This window comes from Gorilla gorilla, chromosome 18 (assembly GCF_029281585.2).
Source record: "Gorilla gorilla gorilla isolate KB3781 chromosome 18, NHGRI_mGorGor1-v2.1_pri, whole genome shotgun sequence".
Classification (NCBI taxonomy): domain Eukaryota; kingdom Metazoa; phylum Chordata; class Mammalia; order Primates; family Hominidae; genus Gorilla; species Gorilla gorilla.
In genome coordinates this window covers 77,790,831-77,812,839 of record NC_073242.2, presented here as the reverse complement: position 1 = coordinate 77,812,839, position 22,009 = coordinate 77,790,831, and the positions used below count along the sequence as shown (strand labels likewise).

General features: G+C 42.4%; 1 long non-coding RNA gene and 1 pseudogene across 1 annotated transcript in view; one reads left to right on the top strand and one right to left on the bottom strand.

Moving 5' to 3' along the window:
- LOC129527389 (uncharacterized) overlaps window positions 1–22,009 on the bottom strand; it is a 123,871-nt gene that overhangs the window by 5,737 nt on the left and 96,125 nt on the right. The window contains exon 2 of the long non-coding RNA XR_008672334.2: window positions 1,182–1,301. This is a non-coding gene — a long non-coding RNA (uncharacterized lncRNA). The remainder of the gene's footprint in view (window positions 1–1,181; window positions 1,302–22,009) is intronic.
- Window positions 10,778–10,875, top strand: LOC115931201 (uncharacterized; annotated as a pseudogene).

Sequence of the window (22,009 nt, the reverse complement as noted above, 5' to 3'; positions counted from 1 at the left end):
AGGGGGGAAGCCCACTATCAAAACAATACATCACCCCCACTAGACTGATGACTCATGGCTCCTACAAATTTCTTCGCATGGAGAAGGAGGGCAGGGTGGTGACGGCAGCAGAAGCATTTCTGTCACCTCTTAGTTGATCCTGGGGAATGAGTCTGGTGGCTCCCTTGCTGCTGTCTTTAGGCTGTGGAAGTTCTCAGTGCCTATTTTCCTGAGTGTAAGGCTTTAGCTAGAGTTCTGAGACAACAGGATAATGTCTCACAACTCTAGCTGTTGTGATGATTGTTATTGTTTCTTTCACAGCCATACCAAACATAGTTAAGGTGCTCCCTTTCCAGGCAGTCCTCCTAGCTTTTGCCCTTGTAGAAAAACAGTCACTTCCTTCTTACCTTAGTGGCTCTACACTCTAATTCCTGACATTCCCCAGAGTCTCGCTCAGCTTCCAATCCTGAGATTCCCAACCCTGGATGGCATTTGAAATTTTCTGTAGCTTTTAGAGTCAGTCTGTCCAGAGGTGGAGTGTGTGTGTGTGTGTGTGTGTGTGTGTACATATTTATGTATGCAGATAATCTCTAGAATCTGCAATGGGAAGGGTACTAGGTGATTGAGGGATGGGATGTAAGATTCACATTAATAATAATAGCTACCATGTCTATTACAACTTACTATGAACCAAGCCCTATTCTAGGCACTTTATATACAATAATTTATTTCATTATTATAACAATTCTATGTGGTAGATGTTATCATTATGCTTATTTTACAGACTAGAAAGCTTTGTTTTCATTTTTATCTCATGCTTGTCTTATCTATTTAAGTAAATAATGAGATGATGAACGAATGTATAGGTGGATGGATGGATGGATAAGTAGACAGATTTAAGCTTCTCCAGGTGAACATAATTCACACCCCCAGTTGAAACCCTCTGCCCTGACATTACCATCACCACCTCAACAAGTGCCAAGGCTTTCCAGAAGACTCATGCAGAAGGAACAGGAGGTATGAGAACCCCTTGGTGGTAAACTCTTCCTATGTGTGATTAAAGCTGAACTCCAGGAAACTCGGATGCTAATGAGGCCTGGACTGGCTGCTAGAATTAGCACATTATTGCCTCTATCTCAATAAATCACTGTCTCCCTGAGAAATGGCTCAGGGATGCTATCTGTGAGTCACTCTTATAATACCTGAAGAGGAGATGGGGCCACAAAACAGGGCTTGAAGGTACCAGATAAGCTCACGTAGGTTTTAATGGGCCATGGGAGTCGGGTAGGAGAAGGCCCCGGCTTCAGCTGTAACTTGGTTTCCTAACAGGAATGAGAAGAGAAAACACTTCTGCATCAAGGTGACTTCACTCAATTGCAGCCGAAAATGAATGAGACCATGTCAGTAAATGCCTTTGGGTTCTTCAAAGAAAGTGAAAAACCCACCAGTTCACTGTGAATCCCAAGCCTGCAGGTGCATGCAAACTTTCCCCCTCCCATCTAGCCTTCCTTGCAGAGCCACCCCCAGAACAAAATGCATGAAGTCAGCAGATCTCTATTCTTGCCTGGAAATAACCATTACTCACCTGAGTTAACGGGTAAAGTAAGGCTTCCTTTACTTCAAGGGCCACTAGGAATAGCTACGCGACCTCCAGCAGATGCATTGATATTTCTGGGACTGTTTGTCCATGTCTCTCTCTTCATCTGTCAGCCCCACATTCCTCTGCTTTGATCTAGTTCTGAGCAAGCTCTTTCATTGAGGTGGTAAATGACTGCCTGAAGCACCAGGTCTCCATCCTAACCCCTACCCCTGAAATATCCTCATAGGGGAAAACCCTTCTCCCTTCTCGACTGTTTTCATAAAACTCCTTAGATGGCTTCTCATGAGCTGGCTTAGGTCATGCCTCCTAACATGAACCTATCCACAAATAGAAAGAAAATATCTAATTAGAACAATAAGCCAATCGTAGAGCCAATCCTAGAGCCCAGGAAGCAGGATCTGCCCCAGCTAAATCACAAGAGCCAAGGAGGGCAGAAGATGAGTCCCTTAAGGAAATGCAGTGTGGATGCTGAGAAGATCCCAGAAACAGATGTCCAATTCAGACTCGTCCGACTCTGGTTCTATAGGCTCAAAGTAAGATATAATTTATCTAATAAAAAGACCAGGGCAGGCTGACCCCAGGGGCTCTCATGAGTGAAGTGTAAAATCATAAAATGGTAGAGCTAAAAGAAACCTCAGTAATCTTCTCATCCCACCCCTCATCTTACTGGTGGGGAAGCTGAGCCCCAGGGAGCCCCCACAGGGAGCAGTGACAGAGCCGGGTCAGATTGCTACCCATGCCCCTGACTCCAGGCCCACAGGCCAGTGCTGGCACAGCCCTAGGGCAGAGGTGTGTGCCCTGCCCCCTGAATTCCCTGAGTGCATTTTTAAAAATTCTCTTAAAAACATGAGAATCAATATCCTATTGTACTACAGTTTTGCAAAATACTGCACTGGGAGAAACTGGATAAAGGGCATATGAGATCACTCTATTATTTCTTACAAATGCATGTGGATCCACAATTATCTCAATATAATGTCAATTTAAGAACTGTGAGAGGATTTTCAAAATGACGTAAAATGGTATATCCAGTCAAGACAGTGTTGTGATTGGCTCACAAACCACTTCACTCGAGCCTCACTTGAAAACAAAATAAACATCTCCCTACAGAAGACCAGAAGTGAACCGGTTGGGTGATGGAGACCCTAAAAACCCTAATGTGGCCCAGCATGGTGGCTCACACCTGTAATCCCAGCACTTTGGGAGGCTGAGGCAGGTGGATCACTTAAGGTCATGAGTTCAAGACCAGCCTGGTCAACATGGTGAAACCCCACACCTACTAAAAATTTTAAAAAAGAAATAATTAGTTGGGCATAGTGGCACATGCCTGTAATCCCAATTACTCAGGAGGCTGAGGCAGGAGAATAGTTTGAACCCAGGAGGCAGAGGTTGCAGTGAGCCGAAATCATGCCACTGCACTCCAGCCTGGGTGACAGAGTGAGACTCTGCCTAAATAAATAAATGAATTCCCTAATATGATCACTATGCAACCTATGCATGAAACAAAATTGCACATGTATGCCATGCATTTGTACAAATAAAAAAACTGAATAAAATTTTTTAAAAGTGTTTCAGACACAGCTATAAGGGATAGGATGAAGACGTTGTTAGAGCCATGGGTCTATTGTACTCTGCGTCTGGGTATGGGAGGTGACAGAGGTGTCCAGGAATGCAATCACCACATAACAACAGAAGGGTTTCAAACCAGCTCACGACATGAAACAGGGGCTGCATCAGACCCACTCATCCATGGTGGGTCACAATTCTACACTCATAAGGGCTGGTACAGATAACAAAATGCAGACAGGGTAGCTGGAGAAACAAGGGCAACCCACAGCCATCAGTTCAAAACAGGATATGTGATAACCAGGCAGGACAAGAGTTCAAAGCAGCCAATATAAGAGCTGGTTCTGAACTGTCCAACTTAGAGGAATGCACACAGAGAAGGAAAATGCACACGCTCACAATTCACGTTCCTTTCCTCTCATTCTCCACTATGTCCTGAGCCCTGGTTTCTGCTCTGCACCAAGTCGACGAAATTCATCCAAGACAGCCAGCATTTCTTCCCCCCAGAGGTTAAAGACAATGTAAAATTGTTTTCTCACTGCCTCTTCCTCTGAGAGATCCATTAGGAAAAGGTGTGTTAAAAGGTCCTTGGCATTTTCAAATGGTGATTTTTTTTTCTAGAAGTTAATTGCCACAACCCTTCCGCCTCTGTGTGTGCAAAAGACCCAGAATGTTCATTATGAAGGGAAGGGCATGAGGAACCACCCTCCAGCGCCTCCCAGCTCCAATGCCTCCTTAGATATTTCCATCTCTAAGGATTTGCTCCATTTGTATTGTGTGTCTCAAGTTCATTTGGCCATAAGGCATCCCTCTAAAGAACCAGGGCAAAAGTTTTTGTCCTCATCTGAAAAAATGAGCAAGCACAAGAACAGAGAGGGCAAGAACTTTCCCTGAGATCACACAGCCAGCCAGAGCCCACATCAAGATTAGACTCCAGAGTCCTTTTCCCAGCATGCTTTCCCCTATTCCTCAAAGCCTCCTTTTGACATTTCAAATATAGAATATTAGGGAGGAAGCTAAAACCCACTTCCCTCAAATTCTAGCTAAAGTGAAGAAAACCTCAACCTGTCAGCATGACATAATTAGAGGATACTTTGGTTTCCCACTACTTAGCACAGCTCCAAGACTCAGATAAAAAGTATGTTTAAAAAAAAATTTCATGGACTATGAATTAGAAGTGACCTTGGGCATATTATGTAACTCCTTCATTTCTCAGATAGGAAAACTGAGGTACAGCAGGGAGAAGGGATTTGTTTTAGCCTGTAGCAGTGCCTAGGGCTCAAAACTGTAACACCCAGCATTTACTGAACCCTCACTCCATACCAGGCACTAAGCTAGGCAGTCGACATCTTCACCCGATCTAATCTTCACAACAACCTTATGCAGTGAGCACTTTTAATTTCATCCCCATCTTACAGATGAGGACGGAGAAGCTGGGAGACATCAGGTAACTTACCAAAGTCCACACAGCTGGTGAGTGGCTGCATCTAGAGTTGAGGCCCAATTGGGCTAACTTCCAAGGCTACTCTCAGGATTACATGATGCTCTCCTTACCCTTACCTGGCAATCAAATAGCTCCAGAAAGTATATTGCATGAGACAGATTTCCCAGTGGCAGTGCCCTGGCTCTACCACTTCCCACCCAGATAGCATTTAGCTACTTAATCACTCCTAAATGCAGTTTCTTCAATTGTGAAATGGGTATTATAACAGCAGCCATTTTGCAGTTATTGTAAGGACTGAGAGAACCTGTACATCATCTGGCCCAGTTCTTGGCCGTAGTAGGTACTATGTTGTTTGTTTTCTTATTTCCTGATTTAAGGGAAAAAAAAGAAAAAGAAAAAGTGTGTGTGTGTGTGTGTGTATGTGTATGCATACATAGATATATCCTGCATACAGTAACCATTCTCCAAGATGACCCCCAATAATCCTTACCCCCTGATGTTCACATCCTTGTGTATTCCTCTTCCAACCTGTACTAGAGTCTGTGTGACCCACAGAACACAGCAGAAGTGAAGTATTTTATTTCCAAGATCAGGTTATAAAACACTGTGGCTTTGTCTTGATTGTTCTTTTGACCTACCTTTTGATCACTTGAGGATACCTGCAGCCATGTTGTGAATGACTCTATGGAGAGGACCACATGGCATGGAACTGAGGCCCTCTGGCTGAAACCCTGCAAGGAACTGACTGACACCCTCCAACAATCACAACCATGGGCTTTGGAAGGATACTCCAACCCCAGTCAAGCCTTCAGGTAACTGCAGCCCTTGCCAAAAGCTTGACCGAAGCCACTCCTGAATTCCTGACCCTCAGAAACTGTGGGAAATAATAGCCATTTGTTGTTTGCAGTAGCTGAGCTTTGGAGTTACTTGCTATACTGAAACAGACAACTAACACAGTGTCACTTTATTTGGTGGAAATGGGACAGAGTGGAGGGTTGTGATGGTAGATCTTTTGGAGTATTCGGTTGAGCCTCAAGTTGCAGTCCTGGCCACATTTCTCTAGCCTGATTAAGATTTGCCCCACTTAACCTTCCATCTACATCTTCTGCTTGGCCTGCTTCACTGGATTTCTGCATTTAGAAGCTGCTTTGAATTGTCTTTAAACAGAATCCTGTTCCAAGCCATCAAGCAACAAAAAAAAAGGTGTTTGCTGTGGGGGAAAATAAAAGGGTTCTTTTCATTTACATGTCAACTGAGGAGAACAACATGAAAGCATTTTGCAAGCTTTCTTGAATTTGGGCTTGTATTTTGATTTTCTTTAAGTGCAAATCAGCATCCAAGCTCAAACCTTGGGGTGGCAGAAAAATTTAATTAGAATGTGGGGTGTTTCACATAAATTTGTTTCTTACTGCCATTTTCTTAAGGTTGACAGGATCACCCATCTGCTTAAAATATAATTGAGTAGGGAAGTGAGAAGAAAATAAAATACCTAGTCTGAAAACTTAATTCCAAACCAGAGGCCTGGGGGTAGCTGCTGACACTGACTTTGAAAAAGGGGGTCTTTGTAGGCCAAAACTGGCCTGTGTGTTAGAAGATTATATCATCATCTTCCAGCCTGTGGTAACCATGAAGGATATTTGCAAATATTGTGGTTTTACTCCTTCTCGGTACAGAGTAGGATTACAATTGAAATTCTCTCTCCCCTTTTAAATTAGACAAGGCCATGTAACTTTCTCTAGCCAAAAAGATGTAAGCAGAGATTATATGTGTCACTTTAAGACCCAGTGCACACCATGCCTTTTCCTCTGCCACAGAGATCATGAAAGCATCTGTTGAGATGAAACCACCTGACCTCTGAAGACAAGAGCATTGCAGCTATCCCACACTAACCATATAAGAGGAGCAATAAATACATTTTTGTTAAAGTAAGCCCATGAGATGTTGGGGATGAGATATTTGTTACACAGCATAATCCAGCTTAGTTGACTGATACAAATATTTACAAATGAAGTCCACAACTTGTTCTAGCTTTACTCATTCAGTGAACATTTGCCAAGGCCCAAATATACCAAACATCTTGCTAGATCCTAGAGGCAGCACCTAGAACAGCATCAGGCCCCAGTATTTGTGCCAAAAAAAAGTTGAATAAATAAATAATCATATTAATTACTATTATCAGCATAATGCTTGGTGTATGGTAAGTGCCCAATAAATGTTATATCTGTCTGATTCTTCCAATGGCTCTAAAACATAATACTACCACAATATTCATCCTTACATATAAGAAAAATAGAGGCCAGGCATGGGGACTCATGCCTGTAATCCCAGCACTTTGGGAGGCCGAGGAGGACGGATCACTTGAGGTCAGAAGTTCAAGACCAGCCTGACCAACATGGTGAAATCCCATCTCTACTAAAAATACAAATATTAGCCAGGCATGGTCGTGTGTGCCTGTAATCCCAGCTACTCAGGAGGCTGAGGCAGGAGAATCTCTTGAACCCGGGAGATGGAGGTTGCAGTGAGCCAAGAAGTTGCCACTGCACTCCATCTTGGGCAACAGCACGAGATTCCATCTCAAAAAAAAGAAAAAAAAAAACAAAAAGAAAAGGAAGAAAGAGATAAAGAGGAAAGAAAGAAAAAGAAGAAAGAAAGAAAGAAGAGAAAGAAAGAAGAAAGAAAGAAAGAAAAATAGTTTAAAGAGTTTAAGTCACTCACTGTAAATTACAAAATCAATAAGTCACACAGCCAACCTAAACTATAAATCCATAGTTTGTGCCCTTAACCATTTGTTACATGAATGAACGTAACAAATGAATAAATGAGAATAAAGATAATTGTCTGCCCCTGAAGGTTTTACAATACAGTAGGTGACTGACATGCAGAAACAATTACAATTCAAAGTAATCTGAGCTGGAGGAATTGGGAAGGTGTTACATCCAGGGTAACATATGAGCTGGATATCAAAGTTGGAGAAGTTCAGACAAGCTAATAGACAAGGAGAGGCGATTCCTAGCTAAGAAGGTGGCATATTCAAGGGCATGATGGGCAGTGCCACACTACCAGGAAATGGGCCACATCACAGGAATGAGAAATCCCTTGTAATTTCTTACACCATGTAACTGGGCCAAGAAAGTCCTCCATTACAATAAAGTAGCCAGGAGTGGGAGGAGAAAGGCAGGCACCTAGGGGGCCACATGCCGTTCAAGGCTAGTATTTATTCTACAAATCTTTATTAAGCCTATTTACCAAGTCTAGCTCTGTGCTGGCCCTGGGGCTATAGTGATGACTAGTAGGGCATTGCAGGCCTGTGCTACAAGCCTCACAGGCCAGTCTGCCTCAAATAGAAGCTGCACAGGCAGCCAAGGCTGAAGAAGAAATCCTAGCCATATGACTGATCTTTAGGAAGATTTTGAACTAGTGGCCAAATCACTGGGGCAGAAATCCATCCTCTTCTCAGCCAGTCTTTGTCCTGGTGGGCAGCCAACCATGTCAAGTTGTTTAACTGGACCTCAGGGTGTCCAAGAGAGGCTGGGTCAGCAGATGCTATATCTGAAGACATATTCACTGCCCTTATTTTTCCTGGTCCCTGAGTGCTTTCACCATTATTGCACCAGTGTCAGAAGCTGGAAAAAAAAATCCTGGTAGCATAACTATATGAGCAGTGGTGTTTAAGGGCTGGCTGAAAAGGCTTCAGAGGCTTGTAAGAGGATCAAGTTTCCATGAAGCTTGTGTCTGCTTGGCTCTGCTTCAAAGGCCACTAAATTCCTGCCAGAATTAAGGAGAGAGATTCCTCAAAATCTTTTTCACTCAAGGTGTGCCAGGATTAGGCAAAGATTAGGTCCATCATGCACAATCTGTGTTACTATGCCTCTTTCTCTTCCTGAGATCAAGCTGGCTCAGGGATGTTATGCTTGGCCGCAGAGGGATGGACAAAGTGGGCCTAAAATCTGCATCAGTAACACTAAAAGGTAAACTTTTCAGATCTCCAACAGGCTGAACTGACCCTCCAGAAACAGACAAATTTGCCAAAAATCAATCTATCAACAGCCAACATGCAAAATAACCAATTTTCCAAAAGTCCAATAAACCGTTGAAAAATTTACCAAATTCATACTTTGTTTTCTAGATGCCCCTACATATTACCCTGCTTCTGTCTCCACCACTTGAATATTCATCTTCAAATTTCTATCAAAATGATCAATGGAATTGAACACTCAATGAACTGGTCATTCAGTGAATTGATTCTTAGCTAACTAATTTTCCACAAACAGCCCCTCACTTGGTGCATACATGGGCTTGTGAATCGCTCTGTTCTACAATTGGAGTTTCAAAGCACCTGTTAGAAAGAGGTTCAGTCCTGATCCACATAAGCCGGTCTGAATATGGGAGGTTTGTCACCATCATCTATTGAGAGACAACATCCTTCCCCAAGGTGGAAAAGAAGCTTTAGTGTTGAAAGCTTGCCTGCTGTTTGTTTACTTGAATTTGGGTGCTTTCTCTGACCTCGCTGAAAAGTCATGATGAAAGAGCAGACTCTTGGCAGGTGTGTACATTATAAGTGACATGCTTTAAAAACACCTCGTGTAAATCAGATATTGCCAGAAAATGGAAATTGCAGCTACAAATTGCATACTTATTACAGCAGTGTCTGATATATGAGGCAATGTTGATGCTACATAACAGGTAGCCTGAGAAATAGAAAGTTACATGTGGCACATAAAAGATAATTATTTTTCAATCCGCAATAATACAATCTCTCTTATTTTTGACATCACAGAATCCTACATCAAAACTGGAAAGATTCTTACGGACATTATCCAGCCCTTCATTTTACAGCTAAGGAGGCTAAGGCTTGTGAAGCGATGAAATCTGCCCAAGGTCACCCAGAGCCTGGCAGCACTGCTTCCTTGACATACCTCCACCATATGGAGGCTCCATGGCTCTGTCCACTTTCCTTACTGAGTCCGTGGAAGCAGGAAGTCTACCTGAGTCTACTCCACATGAGGGACCAGAGACAAGGCAAGAGACACACGGCTCCTGCCATCAAGAAGCTCACATTGGCCACACTGGTGAGGAAGCTGAGCCCCAGGAAGCCCCCACAGGGAGCACTGACAGAGGCAGGTCAGATTGCCTCCCAAGCCCCTGACTCTGGGCCCACAGGGCAGTGCTGCCACAGCCCAGGGGCAGAGGTGTGTGCCCTGGCCCCTGAACTCACTGAATGCATTTTTTTAAATTCTCTTAAAAACGTGAGAGTTGATATCCCATTGTACTATAGTTTTACAAAATGTCATCATTGGGAGAAACTGGGTAAAGGGCATATGAGATCACTCTATTATTTCTTACAAATGCATGTGGAGCTACAATTATCTCAATATAATGTCAATTTTAAGACTACGGGAGGATTTTCAAAATGGCATAAAATGGTATATCCAGTCAAGACAGTGCTGTGGTTGGCTCACAAACCACTCTCACTCGAGCCTCACTTGAAAACAAAATAAACATCTCCCTAGAGAAGACCAGAAATGGATCAGTTGGGTGATGGACACCCTAAAAGCCCTAATGTGGCTGGGCTTGGTGGCTCACACCTGCAATCCCAGCACTTTGGGAGGTTGAGGTTGGTGGATCACCTGAGGTCAGGAGTTCGAGACCTGCCTGACCAACATAGTGAAACCCCGTCTCTACTAAAAATACAAAAATTAGCCCAGCACGGTGGCGCATGCCTATAATCCCAGCTACTCCAGAGGCTGAGGCAGGAGAATCACTTGAACCCAGGAGGCAGAGGTTGCAGTGAGCTAAGATCGCGCCATTGCACTCCAGCCTGGACAACAAAAGCGAAACTCCATCTCAAAAACAAAACAAAACAAAACAAAAAAGCTCACATTTGGGTGCAGTGGAAATATAATGCTACAATGCTTGGGCTTTGCCTCTGCCTCTGCCTCTGCCTCTTCCTCATTCTGTGTCCTTGGGCAAGTCATCTAATCTCATTGGGTTTCAGTGCCTTGTTTTTTTTTTTTAAAGATGGGGGTCTCACTATGTTGTCCAGGCTGGCCTTGAACTCGTAAGCTCAAGTGATGCTCCTTCCTCAGCCTCCTGAATAGCTGGGACTACAGGTGCACACCACTGTGCTCAGCTCTCAGTTTCTTAGTCTGCAAAATGAAGCTAATTTCACCTACCTGTCTCACAAGGGCATCATTTGGCAGCATATACACTGAAATTGGTAAAATACCAAGAAAACTAGCCCCTGTACAAGGATGACACACAAATTTATGAAACGTTCCATATTTTTTTAAAAAGAATTAAATAAGACATTCTAGGTAGGATTATTAAAGATGGTATTTAAGCTATCAAGAGCTGTATTCATTTCAGACTCTACAAAAGAAGCAACATTGCAGGAAGACAGTGAGTGCTGTTGCAGTTCAGGGTCAAACTGATGTGGCAAAAGTCCTCAAGAACTATAGTCTTTTCTGTAGATCATCTATCCTGAAGACATTGCCCCAGATTTATCATTCCAGAAGCTATGCAGATCTGCCCTCTCCCAGGCACTCACAGGGTCATGATCATTCACTCCAATTCAGAGTTACTTTCTGATTTCAGAATTCAGAATTCTAAGGCCATTTAGTTGTCCAGGTGTGCACCTCTGAAACTGCCACCGCTAATCCTATCTCACAGAATGTAAGCTGCCTGAGGGCTGGGATGTTTTGGTCTTTCATTCAACAAATATTTACGGAGAGCCTACTTTATGCCCGACTCAGAACTAGCCACTGCCAGTGCTGTAATGTACAAAGAACAAAACAGACAAACTCTTGCTTTAATGGGTGTATGCAATTAAGAAATAGAAAGTGGGAGGCTAAGGTAGGAGAATGGTATGAACTCAGGAGGCGGAGCTTGCAGTGAGCCGAGATTGCGCCACTGCACTCCAGCCTGGGTGAAAGAGCAAGACTCCATCTCAAGAAAAAAAAAAAGAAAGAAAGAAAAAGAAATAGAAAGTGAGGGGAAAAGGGAGAGTAAAACAACCCCACCAAGATAATGTCAGAGACTGGCAGGTAGTGTGGCAGAAATGAATGTAACTGACTGATTTACTGACTGGGAAGTTGTGTGTGATTGGGTGGCATTCAGCTGGTATACACGTATGCTGTCCCAGATGTAAATGGCTAGCATCTGTTTGGATTACCCAGTGATTGTACCAACCCTGTTATTAGAAAAGCTGAATGCCGCCCCTGGTGTATGGTACAGCATTAGTCAAGCAAGGCATCTTTAACAGCATAGCACTGTGCAAGAGCTGCATAAGGAGAGGTTGGCCATGAGTAGATGTAAGGGAGGCATGCTCCAAGAAACAGAACCAAAAGGTGCAAAAGAACTGTGGCAGGAACTAGCATGAAGTAAAAGAGCAGCAGAAAGAGGGCGGCCAGGGTAACACTGGAGCACAGGAACCTCCGAGGCCAGCCAGGTGGGCAGGAGACAAGGAGACAAGGTGGGCAGGAGCCGCCTATGGGATTTGGGGATTCTTCTCAGTGTGATAAGGAGACATAGAATCCTTATAAGGAGACTTCTAAGCAGGGAACAGGATTTGGGTTTTCATTTTTACACGAGCACCCTGGCTGCTTTTGTAGAGAGGCAAGAGTGTATCCTCAGTGCCTAGAATCATGTCTACTGCATAGCAGGTATTAAATAATCTACTATGAAATCAAAGAATGAATATGCTGAACCTTCTCTGTTGCTGAATGGAGCCATTCATGATATGAGTTTAGCTTCTTTTAGATCCTCTCTTTCTATGGCCATTACTGAGCAAAAGTGAATGTCCTCACAGACTCTAGCTGCTGATGGTGCTTGAACTGTTAGGATGAGCCCCAGCTTTGATGGTGGTTCCTAAGGCAGGCTCAGAGTCCTACACACCAGAGGTCCTCACGGTACCATGCTATGAATGGACATCTCAGATCTTTATCACTCACAGACATCAACACGCAGAAGCCTATGCAGAGGAGCTCCTATGTTTAAGTGGGTCTCTCTGCAATAACGGTAAAATTAGACTGTCATTCAAGAAAAGTGCTTCCTTGGGATTGCCATTAGCACCTCTGAAGTTGCAATCTGGGGTTTGCATGTGATTTTCTCATTTTTCAGACTTTATTGCCGCTTCTCAAAGGTGTTTTCTCATTGCAACTTTTCTTCTTTTCCCCTTGTCATCCCCCGATCTGTTCCCAACAGCCGTACTTCCCAGAGGGAAGGTCCTCACCATTATGCTCATCTTTTCACTCAGAGAGTAAAAAGCACTCTGAGGGGGAGTTGGGACATGCATAGGAGGCCACAGTGAGGCCTTCAGAAAGGGATAGCACCATCTGTGGGTGACACTGTGGGTGGCCTAACTAACACATTTCCCCCTCCTTCTTCTTCCTAAAAGAATCCAGATTTTGTCCAGGTCTGCATGAAGCCAAGTGTTTCACAGGAAACTAACCCCACCCCCAGCTCCAGGGATGAGCCTGATTGCTTTGGAAGTAATCCCAAAACCCTTGCAATGATTGACTCAGGAAGGTCATGTGACCAAACTGAGCCAATGAAAGAAAAGGAGAAGCTTGGGAGAGACCTTTGTTTATTTATTTGGCATATATTTACTGTGCACCTACTATGTTCCAGGCACTGCTATTAAATGCTGGGAATATAGAAATTAAGGGGCAGGGAAAAGAAAGAAGTCATGACTCTGTGAAGAGAGACAGACAATAAACAAAATAAATCACAAAATATGTATAGTATTTGACGACGATCAGTGAAACATGGTGAAGTAGAGCAGAGATGGAAAGCATGAAAGTCCAAGGGCTGCATTTTTAAATAGGGTCCTCAGGGAAGACTATCCGGGGAAGGTGAGGGATTTGTCATAATGAAGTCTGTAGGGAGATCATTTCAGGCAAAGGATCCTAGAGCAGGATGGGCTTAGCATGTTTGAGAAGCAGCAGGGAGGTCAGTGTGCTGGAGTAGAGTGGACAAGAGCAGAAGAGGAAGTCAAAGAAGTGACACTGAGGCCGATCCTGCTGGGCACTGTAGGTCTGGAAAGGACTCCAGCTTTTATACAGAGGCTGCCAGAGGGTTTTGAGCAGAACAGTGTCATGATTTGGCTTATGTTTCAACAGGATCCCTTAGGGTGCTGTTTAGGAAACAGACTAAGAGAAAGCAAGGACAAGAGCTGAAAGAGTTCATCCTCTATCTTCTGGGAGAGCTTCCAAAAGTCCTCTCTCTTGTCCTTTGATGTCATTATGAGTAGATATGAGATGTGAGGAGAACTACTACCTCTCCATACTCATCTGAGTGTGAAACTGCTCCATACAGGAAACAGAGCCAAGAGAACTACTGAGAAATGTACACAGAGCTACAAAATTTGATCAACTATAAAGCTTACCTTGCACCTAAATTTCTGGTTCTGTGAGTCAATAAACATCCTTATTGCTTCAACCAAAGAAAGTTGAGTTTTCTGTTTCTTGAGCTCAAAATCTTTCCAACTGATTCATCATCTAGCCTCACTATCCATCAACACCATTTGCTCCCACTATGCACGCTGTGGCTACCCCAGAAAAGCTTATTTATTAATTTTTGAGACAGGGTCTCGCTTTGTCACCAAGGCTGGAATGCAGTGGTGCTATCTCAGCTCACTGCAGCCTCAACCTCCAAGGCTCAAGTGATCCTCCCACTTCAGCCTCCCAAGTAGCTTGGACTACAGGCATGCACAACCATGCCTAGCTATTTAAAAAAAAATCATATATATATATATATTAGAGACCGGGTCTATCTATGCTGCCCAGGCTTGTTTAATGCTATGGAAGATTTCAATTCAGGAAATGGTGTCACTTTTTTCCCTGAGATGTCTTTCCATGGAATCCTCCAACTCTGAAGTCCACAGGCTGTCAGACTCATCGCCTCTTCCTCACCATTTGTGTATTAAATCACCCAACATTTATTGAGTCTTGTACTGGGCTTCCCACTGTCCTGCATTGGAAAGATGAATCCCAGTTCTGAAGAAGTCAAGATTATGTGCAAAAGAGAGAGAGACAGCTCTTCTGGTTCCATGACTTTGAATTATGTTAACAATGACTTTTCTTCAGTGCCGCCCATGTGGTCTCAAATGCCTGAGTCTCTCTGGGCCTCCATTTGACCCTTTGTAAAATGACCCTTTCCATCTCCAAGAGTCCATGGGCCTATGACTTATGGTAGCTTTCTTTTTGTATTGCTATTGTTTGAGTGTTTGCGTTTCTCCAAAATTCTTGTTGAAACTTAATCCTCAATGCAATAGTATTAAGAAGTGGGGCCTTTAGGAGGTAATTAGGTCATGAAGGTCCCACCAGATTATTGCCTTTACTAAATGCCTTGAGGGACCAAGTATGCCCCTTTTAGCCCTCCTTGCACGTGAGGACACAGTGTTCACCTCCCACTATGCAAAGGCACGGCAAAAAGGCACCATCTTGGAAGCAGAGAGTGACCCCTTACCAGACTCTGAATCCACTGCATCTTAATCTTGAACTTTCCAGCCTCCAGAACTGTGACAAACAAATGTTCATTCTTTATAAAACACCCAGTCTAAGGTATTTTGTTACAGAAGCCTGAACAGACTAAGACAGGTGTCAATCTCTACAGTTAAGCTTCTATAGCAGACAATGAACCAGAGGTCATAAAGACTTCTTCATATTTTTTCAAAGCCAGAGTTCATGACTAAGTGAATTTGGCAGCACCATGAGCCAAGTCACACTCTTCCACATAGTTTATAGCAAAAAGTTTTCATAATGTAGCTACCCCATAACAAAAGTATTAGTCATCTCCCCAATATCAACCTTGAATTTCCCATTTCTCTACATTTTTCCCTTCCTAACTTCTTGCTTTAAATGGTATAGCACTATGGTTAAGTTAACTTAGACTAGAACCAGACTGTCTGTTTAATGCCCTCATTCTTTTTGACCCCCACGTATCAATCAAGTGATCTTTCTGACCGTGACTCTCACCCTCCTCCTCTCTCACGAACTTCCTTAAAATTCTTCCCTAGTTACAGTAAGACTACATTTGGTTCTCTTACATCTCTGAAAGCTATCACTTCTAAGCCACCTTGGCTAATGCCTCAGCATCATTCATGAGTTACGTGGGACTATCCCTAGGTCCTGTCCTTGCCTTCCTCTCCCTCTAAACTCATTCTCCTTGAGCACCTCCCATCTTGCAAGTAAGTCCCAGACCTGTGTTTTTTCATACCTTTCTTTCTTGTCTGTGCACCAACCCACATTCCGCCCACATTCCGTCTTCTCCCTCCTTCCATTTCTTCAATCTATCAATTAGGATTCATCCAGCAAAAACAGAAACCCTACTAGCTGTTCCAAATGGAGAGAACTTAATACAAGCAATTGACTACTCCAGTGATGGAAGGTCCAAGAAGTCAAGCAGAAGACATTGAGGCAACCCAGAGAACAATCACAGAAGGAATATGACACCAACCCTAAGGATGGAGGGACATCAAAAAAGGTTGGAATTACCAGAGCCTGAAAGCTGCAGCTGTCCAGCAGACCCTAAAATCATGGCAGGAGCTGCCTGTTGGAAATAAAACCAAGTAAAGAGAGGCTGTCTGGCTACAAATGGAATCAGAGATGAGAGGTAGACACCTCAAGCCATTCTACTAGAAACAGAGAGAGGAGGAGGAATATTCTCCAGCTTCTCCTCTCCCTCACTCTTCAGTCTTCCAAAAATGCTTTCCTGAATTAAATGTCACAGGACGCTGGGAAATGTAGCTCCCTGTGACAAAGATCAGATGGGAAAAGCACAGGCAAACAGCCAGTTTACCCACCCAGCAAGCTTCATCTCTCAATACCCACATTCATTCAAGTAGCTTCATTCTTCAGTTCTCCAAACCCAAAACCTTCAGAGTCATGCTGAATCCCTTCCTCCTACTTCTTCTGGCCCTCTCTGCAGTTTTGCCAACTGCTCTGATTTTTTCTGTAAAATAAACTTCTTGTTAACTCCTCTTCCACAGTTCTGCAGCCACCATTGCAGTACAGCCACCATTGCAGTATAGCCACACTGCAGCCACCATTGCAGTACATTCCTTTCATACCTGGTCCTCCTGTTTCTAGTACCTCTTCCCTTCCAGCCCGCCCACTAGCTCCACATTTTCATTGGGAAGATGGAGCCCTGGTCCCAGCAGTTTCTGCAGAAGTCTCAGGTCTGACTATTTTTCCCTAAGCTTGGTCACATGATCTTCCATGAACCAATCACTGGACAGGTGAAAGGCCTGTCCATGTGAGCTAAACAGAGAGAAGATGGAAGACTTGTCTATTTATTTTGATAAATGTAAAAATAGTGCTTCTGATTGGTTGGGCTTTAGTCACATCTCATCCTTGAAACCAGAAGTAGGGTCAGCCAGAAAGTGAGTGAAGGGTAGTTCTCCAAAGGAAAAACAGGATTCTGTTTTTAAAAGTATAAGGAATGAATGTTGTAGAGAGGAAAAAAGCAAGGGTATGATACACATTCCTTTCATTGTCTCTCCTGCAAAAGAAACCAACAAATCTCTATCCCTTAGCCAATTTCAAGACTGTGTCATGTTGCAGAAAGACTAGAAACAACCTAAACATCCATCAATGGGGAATGACTAAAACTAAATGGAGTGATGTGCCATGGTCTTAGGCTTTATTGTTTCATCCAAGGATCGAAGAAAAGAATACACCACAATTTTTTTTTATTATACTTTAAGTTCTAGGGTACATGTGCACAACGTGCAGGTTTGATACATAGGTATACTTGTGCCATGTTGGTTAGCTGCCCTCGTCAACTCATCATTTACATTAGGTATTTCTCCTAATGCTATCCCTCCCCCAGGCCCCTACCCCTCTGATAGGCCCTGGTGTGTGATATTCCCCACCCTGTGTCCAAGTGATCTCATTGTTCAATTCCCACCTATGAGTGAGAACATGCAGTGTTTGGTTTTCTGTCCTTGTGATAGTTTGCTGAGAATAATGGCTTCCAGCTTCATCCATGTCCCTACAAAGGACGTGAACTCATCCTTTTTATGACCTCATAGTATTCCATGGTGTATATGTGCCACATTTTCTTAATCCAGTCTATTATTTATGGACATTTGGGTTGGTTCCAAGTCTTTGCTATTGTGAATAGTGCCACAATAAACATACATGTGCATATGTCTTTATAGTAGCATGATTTATAATCCTTTGGGTATATACCCAGTAGTGGGATTGCTGGGTCAAATGGTAATTCTAGTTCTAGGGATCACCACACTGTCTTCCACAATGGTTGAACTAATTTACACTCTCACCAACAGTGTAAAAGCCTTCCTATTTCTTCACATCCTCTCCAGCATCTGTTGTTTCCTGACTTTTTAATGATTGCTGTTCTAACTGGTGTGAGATTGTATCTCATTATGGTTTTGATTTGCATTTCTCTGAGGGCCAGTGATGATGAGCATTTTTTCATGTGTTTATCGGCTGCATAGATGTCTTCTTTTGAGAATTATCTATTCATATCCTTTGCCCACTTTTTGATGGAGTTATTTGTTTTTTTCTTGTAAAGGGTTTGTTTGAGTTCTTTGTAGATTCTGGATATTAGCCCTTTGTCAGATAGGTAGATTGCAAAAATTTTCTCCCATTTTGTAGGTTGCCTGTTCACTCTGATGATAGTTTCTTTTGCCGTGCAGAAGCTCTTTAGTCTAATTAGATCCGGTTTGTCTATTTTGGCTTCTGTTACCATTGCTTTTGGTATTTTAGTCATGAAGTCTTTGCCCATGCCTATGTCCTGAATGGTATTGCCTACGTTTTCTTCTAGGGTTTTTATGGTTTGGGGTCTAACATTTAAGTCTTTAATCTATCTTGAATTAATTTTTGTATAAGATGTAAGGAAGGGATCCAGTTTCAGCTTGCTACATATGGCTAGCCAGTTTTCCCAGCACCTTTCATTAAATAGGGAATCCTTTCCCCATTTCTTGTTTTTGTCAGGTTTGTCAAAGATCAGATGGCTGTAGATGTGTGGTGTTATTTCTGAAGCCTCTGTTCTGTTCCATTGGTCTATATATCTGTTTTGGTACCAGTACCATGCTGTTTTGGTTACTGTAGCCTTGTAGTATAGTTTGAAGTCAGGCAGCATGATGCCTCCAGCTTTGTTCTTTTGGCTTAGGATTGTCTTTGCTATGCGGACTCTTTTTGGGTTCCATATGAACTTTAAAGTAGTTTTGTCTAATTCTGTGAAGAAAGTCATTGGTAGCTTGATGGGGGTGGCATTGAATCTATAAATTACCTTGGGCAGTATGGCCATTTTCATAATATTGATTCTTCCTATCCATGAGCATGGAATATTCTTCCATTTGTTTGTGTCCTCTTTTATTTCGTTGAGCAGTGGTTTGTAGCTCTCCTTGAAGAGGTCTTTCTCATCCCTTGTAAGTTGCATTCCTAGGTATTTTATTCTCTTTGTAGCAATTGTGAATGGGAGTTCACTCATGATTTGGCTCTCTATTTGTCTGTTATTGGTGTAGAGGAATGCTTGTGATTTTTGCACATTGATTTTTTTTTTTACAGTTTATAGAGTTTTATTTCATTTTTACAATTTTTAATTTTTGTGGGTACATTGTAGGTGTAAGTATTTATGAGGTACATGAGGTACCTTAATACAGGTATACAATATTTCTAGCACCCCTAACACTTCCCTCCTGCCTTTTTGCAGTTATCCCCTCATGCCTGACCTCAGGCGACTTCTGTCATTAGAGATAAGTTTGCTTTTTCTAAAATTTCAGAGAAATGAACTATGGTGTATGTATTGTTAAGCTTTTTTTGCAGAGCATGCTTTTCAGATTTATTGAAGCTGTTGTTTTTATTAGTTCATTTCTCTTCATTGCTAAATAGTATTCCATTTCACGCACATTGATTTTTTATCCTAGACTTTGCAGAAGTTGCTTATCAGCTTAAGGAGATTTTGGGCTGAGATGATGGGGTTTTCTAAATATACAATCATGTCATCTGCAAACAGGGACAATCTGACTTCCTCTTTTCCTAATTGAATACCCTTTATTTCTTTCTCTTTCCTGATTGCCCTGGCCAGAACTTCCAGCACTATGTTGAATAGGAGTGGTGAGAGAGGGCATCCCTGTCTTGTGTCTGTTTTCAAAGGGAATGCTTCCAGTTTTTGCCCACTCAATGTGATATTGGCTGTAGGTTTGTCATAAACAGCTCTTATTATTTTAAGATACATTCCATCAATACCTAGTTTATTGAGAGTTTTTACCATGAAGCGCTGTTGAATTTTGTCGAAGGCCTTTTCTACATCTATTGAGATAATCATGTGGCTTTTGTCTTTGTTTCTGGATTACGTTTATTGATGTGCATATGTTGAACCAGCCTTGCATCCCAGGGATGTAGCCAACTTGATCGTGGTGGATAAGTTTTTGATGTGCTGCTGGATTCGGTTTGCCAGTATTTTATTGAGGATTTTCGCATCGATGTTCATCAGGGATATTGGTCTAAATTCTCTTTTTTTGTTGTGTCTCTGCCAGTCTTTGGTATCAAGATGATGCTGGCCTCATAAAATGAATTAGGGAGGATTCCCTCTTTTTCTATTGATTGGAATAGTTTCAGAAGGAATGGTACCAGCCCCTCTTTGTACCTCTGATAGAATTTGGCTGTGAATCCGTCTGGTCCTGGGCTTTTTTTGGTTGGTAGGCTATTAATTATTGCCTCAATTTCAGAGCCTGTTATTCGTCTGTTAAGAGATTCAACTTCTTCCTGGTTTAGTTTTGGAAGGGTGTATGAGTCCAGGAATTTATCCGTTTCTTCCGTATTTTCTAGTTTGTTTGCATAGAGGTGTTTATAGCGTTCTCTGATGGTACCTTATATTTCTGTGGGATTGGTGGACACACCACAAGTTTTTTAAGAAAAAAACTGTAAGAAGAATATGGTCCTTGTGTCTTGTATCTGTATTTAAAATTGCTGGGAGGATACACAAGATCAGTATAATAAGGACCATCTCCAGGAAAGAACAAAATGGGGAGGAAACTTAATTTTCACTGCATCTCCTTTTGTGCCATTTGAACTTTATGCAGTGTGGCTGTTAGTTTACCAATAAATGAATGAAATTTTAAAAACATAAAGCAAATAGGAGCCCAAAGAGAAAGTTATTGGTAACCCCACAGGTTCTAAATGTCATTTCTCACAGTCACCAACCCTCTCATCCAGAACATTGTGCAGAGGCCCAGGTCCAAGGGGTTTGTTTGCTCTTGCCCAGTGTGCAATGACCAAGGCTATTCAATCACCATCATCATCATTATCCCTGACTTTTTTTGAGCACTTACTATGATCAGTTGCAGTGCTGAGCCTTTTACATGTATTACCTCTTTTAATCCTGATAACAACTCTATAATGTAGCTGTTATGATTACGATTGAGTTGCCTAAAGTCACACACTTCATGGGAAAATGATAAAGCTATGATTAATATTTAACTAATCCCATTATAGAACCAACATTATTAACCATGGCATCCTACTGCCTTTAAATAAGTAAGATATGGTTTATGACTTACAAGCCCAGGCCACACTGACAGCTACAATGTCTGCTTTCCCAGGACCTGGGAAGGGTCCTTCTGAAAGAGCATCCAAAGTCTCTCAGTCTGAGCACCTCTTTACATTTCAAAAAAAGTTTCAGAATATTTGGGAACACACAGGCTGGATCATTGCACATGACCTCGAGCTTATTGATGCCTGCTGGAGGTGAAAGGCCTGTCCATGTCAGCTAAACAGAGAGAAGATGGAAGACTTATCTATTTATTTTGATAAATGTAAATGAATTCTATTACTTGTCAAAATGTTATCAAGACCCCAGTGAAATTAGCAGTCTTTTTTTTTTTCAGGGTGAAGGGAGTGAAGGGAGAGAGAAATGAATGCTTAAGACAGATTGCTTTGATTTGAAATGAAAACAAACAACTTTAGGGGAAAAAAAGGCTTTCATTATTTTGGAGACCTTGGCATTCTTGCAGACACATTCATGAATTAATCATTAAAACCCTGAAATAAATCATGTGGTTTTTCAATGCCAGCCCACGATAAAGGGGGCCTCAAACAGTTATTAAGACACAGTGCTTTAAAGCTGCTACTGCCTACAATGACTTTTCTCTAGGAATAAAGTGAATGAAGTGTGTGTGTGTGTGTGTGTGTGTGTGTGTGTGTGTGTGTGTAAGGCAACCCTGTGGTCCCAGGCTGGAACTGTGTGCAAGCCAGTTCCAACTGTGTGTCACCACATATTAGCACTATTTAATATCTGCTAATGGAATGGCTCTGTCTGCCATCGACAGCAGGATCAAAAGAGGGCCATGCATCTTTTAAATTATTAGCACTAATTAGGCAAATCAAAGAGGAGGAGGGCAGAGAGACCAGAGAATGCATTAGAAGGAAAGCAAGGGGATCGCTACCTAC